Below are 3,757 nucleotides of genomic sequence, written 5' to 3'. Positions count from 1 at the left end.
GTTACGTCATATGGCCAAGAGAGCATTTGAAGGCGAAACTTCTGCATGGGGAAGCTGCATCATGAACAAAAGTTTATATCGAGTATTATGTTGACGTTAGTAGGCCCTGGCCGAAAGCGCAGCATGTGAAAGGTATAGATAAAAGTTAGCGTTGCAGTCAGTACTGTGTAGTTACTAGTAGCTGGATTTAAGCTCGAAATGAGACACTGTTGGTGAAACTTCATCATGAGAACGTCACAAGCTGATCACGCTCTATGATATGACTAGTATTATGTTGCTTCTAGTAGGCTAAGCGCAAGCCGAAACATCAACATGTGAAAGTCGTAGAATTTTGCAATCAAACTGTGGCTAGTACTGTGATGTTACTAGTAACCTTTTCTTACGTCATATGGCCAAGAGAGCATTTGAAGGCGAAACTTCTGCATGGGGAAGCTGCATCATGAACAAAAGTTTATATCGAGTATTATGTTGACGTTAGTAGGCCCTGGCCGAAAGCGCAGCATGTGAAAGGTATAGATAAAAGTTATCGTTGCAGTCAGTACTGTGTAGTTACTAGTAGCTGGATTTAAGCTCGAAGTGAGACACTGTTGGTGAAACTTCATCATGAGAACGTCACAAGCTGATCACGCTCTATGATATGACTAGTATTATGTTGCTTATAGTAGGCTAAGCGCAAGCCGAAACATCAACATGTGAAAGTCGTAGAATTTTGCGATCAAACTGTGGCTAGTACTTTGATGATGCTTGTAGCCAACCGAATTGGTTGAAAAGCCCAATAAGTAAGCTAACTTGGGAGAGCTTGTTGGAAACCAAATGCTACTAGATTGGTCCAAATACATCCTTCAACAGGGGATCACTTGGCTCGCTTTACGAAGAGGAGCACAGCTATATGTGTTAATTCGGTATGAATCGCAAGATTTGTTTACCGACCTCTCTAACGCAAAAGGCGGTCTCGGCTTCGGCTGTTGACTGCGTCCGATTCAGGGTTATATAACTCTCGATTGAACACATTGATGTTCTATTGTTGGTGCTTCCAATAAAATTGGAACACTTAAAGCAGAACCGATTCAAATAATAGCATTCTGATCAATGATTGCATTCCTTGATCAAGAACTGCTGGAGTCATTGTGATGGCGAATTTTCTTCATAAGAAAATTGCAAAGAGACGGAACTTAATGAGACTAGTATTATGTTGTTTCTAGTAAGCGGAAGCTGAAACAGCAACATGTGAAAATCAAGTTTTGTTCAATGATCTCGAGGCGATAAGTACTATGAAGCAACTAGTAGCCTAAGCATGACTCAGATTTGAGACAGTCAAAAAGACTGGCGAAACTTCTTCACATGAAAGTTACATAGAGAACTACAAATGTATACAGCGAGTATTATGTTGTTTCTAGTAGGCGAAAGCTGAAACATCAACATGTGAAAGTTGTCTGCAAACTGTAGAACGATATGTGATTAGTACTGTGCTGTTACTAGTAGCCAGTCTGACTGTAGAAGCCAAGACAAAGGGAAACTAATGCATCTGAAAAGGACAAGTTATGGAAAGGTATGCACGATAAGTATTATGTTGTTTCTAGTAAGCGGCAGCTGAAACATCAACATGTGAACGTCGTTGTGTACAGTAACCTAGAACTATATAGTCCTTAGTAACGTGCATTTACTAGTACCTGTAATTGGTATTCAGACTCAGGCAGTTTGGAATAGTTTGGCAAAGATGCACCAGAGAAAACTGGGATTTGATACAGAAATTGTTGAATACAAGTATTATGCTGCTTCTAGTAGGTTGAATCCGAAACATCAGCATGTGAAAATTGAAAACATTTCTGGTTCGAATTGTCACAAGTATTTGGTGATCTGAGTAGCCAAACTCACTACAACGCCAATTGAAGGCAAAAATTCTCAACGGGAAAAGCTATTCTCATTGAATGAGCTAACAAGACGAGTATTATGTTGCTTCTAGTAGGCGAAAGCCAAAACATCAACATGTGAAAGTCTTGCTGAACAAATTTAATGTTGTTGAGCTCAGTACCGTGTGAATTAGTAGCCATAATTGGCGAGCGAAAATTGAACTGGCGAAACTTCGTCTTTGGAAAATTGCAGATGCCGAGCACTTATTTTGCAACGAGTATTATGTTGACTGTAGTAAGCGAAAGCCGAAACAGCAACATGTGAAAGCTGTTGAAATTTGTGGTCATTTTGCAATAAGTACAAGGAGTGTAACTAGTAGCCAGGTCAAAATTTGGGATAAGAATGAGCAAAAATTCTGCATGAGAACAGTTGAAATTATGAAACTAAATTACAAAGACTAGTATTATGTTGTTTCGAGTACGCGAAAGCGGAAACATCAACATGTGAACGTTTGTAACGAAGTTTCGTTAATTTTCAGCCTAGTACTGAGCAAGAACGAGTAGCCTCATCTCCAATCCCACGCAAAATGTAGTGAAATATGTGAGTGAACCTTATTCACGGTGAGGGTTTCCCGAGGTCTGTATTGCAGCGAGTATTATGTTGCTTCTAGTAAGCGAAAGCTGAAACAACAACATTTGAAAGTTGGAATTAATGACTGAATGGAAACTTCGACCTGTGTTTGATAGTAGTAGCGAACAAAACTGCTGAATCGGTTTCTGTCTCATATTGGTCAGTGAACCAATTAAGAGACAATCAACTACATAACCTGAATTGGGCGAGAGAACCCCCTTAACTTAAGCATATCAGTAAGGGGAGGAAAAGAAATCAACTGAGAATCCCTTAGTAATGGCGAATGAACAGGGAAAAGCTCATCGGGAAGAGAAATGGCAACATTTCTCGGTGTCCGGTATGGTTTGATGCTAGACTGGTGAATTTGTCCTGATGTCTACTGGAAAGTAGCATCAAAGAAGGTGAAAATCCTGTAAAGGTCATTTTCGATACCAGTCATAATGGCTCATTCCTATGAGTAGAGTTGTTTGAAAGTGCAACTCGAAGCTGGAGATATGTCTCTCCAAAAGCTAATTATAAAGCGAGACCGATAGTAAACAAGTACCGTGAGGGAAAGTTGAAAAGCACTCTGAAGAGAGAGTGAAAAGTACGTGAAACTGTTGAAGGGGAACTGGAGTGAGCGTTACCATACTCAATGCCTTGATATTATATTCTCGGCTACCGAGTAGTGTAGTTGTCGTCTTTTGGCAAATCTTGTTAATGAATCGAGCAGAAGTTTTCCTCGGAATTCTTCTTGTTGATTCTAAACAAAATGAGATAAATTGATCTTGATTGCCTGTCTGACCTCAACTTCCTATTCAATGCTCTCTACAGCCCGTCTTGAAACACGGACCAAGGAGTGTGAGTTGCTTGCAAGTGTTGTCGCTCATTGAAAGCGCACACGCGAAATGAAAGTGAACAGTGTAATTTTTATGAATTGCACTACTTTGTGTGGTGAGGGCGCCGATTCGGTGTCCCGCAACCACGGACGGTTTTGCTCTTATTGCATGACTGATCCAGAGCAAGTAGCACACGACCCGAAAGATGGTGATCTATGCTTGGGCAGGGCGAAGCCACGGGAAACCATGGTGGAAGCCCGAAGCGGTTCTGACGTGCAAATCGATCGTCTGACCTGAGCATAGGGGCGAAAGACTAATCGAACCATCTAGTAGCTGGTTTCCTCCGAAGTTTCCCTCAGGATAGCAAAAGCTTGAGCAAGATTGAAAAATCTTCGCAAAGCAATTTCATCGGTTAAAGCGAATGATTAGAGGAATGGGGGAAAATTTTTCCTTCACCT

At 40.9% G+C, this 3,757-nt stretch overlaps 1 non-coding gene and 1 pseudogene across 1 annotated transcript in view; both read left to right on the top strand.

The window, feature by feature from the left end:
- Positions 1-837: 837 nt before the first annotated feature.
- Positions 838-989, top strand: LOC142355425 (5.8S ribosomal RNA; annotated as a pseudogene).
- Positions 990-2,672: 1,683 nt separating this feature from the next.
- Positions 2,673-3,757, top strand: part of LOC142355426 (large subunit ribosomal RNA) — a 3,522-nt gene continuing 2,437 nt past the window's right edge. Inside the window, exon 1 of the ribosomal RNA XR_012761204.1 lies at positions 2,673-3,757. This exon is cut by the window's right edge and continues 2,437 nt beyond it. This is a non-coding gene — a ribosomal RNA (large subunit ribosomal RNA).

Source organism: Convolutriloba macropyga, unplaced genomic scaffold (genome assembly GCF_964194025.1).
Source record: "Convolutriloba macropyga unplaced genomic scaffold, txConMacr16.3 SCAFFOLD_1870, whole genome shotgun sequence".
In the NCBI taxonomy this organism is placed as follows: domain Eukaryota; kingdom Metazoa; phylum Xenacoelomorpha; order Acoela; family Convolutidae; genus Convolutriloba; species Convolutriloba macropyga.
This window is presented reverse-complemented; position numbering and strand designations above follow the sequence as displayed.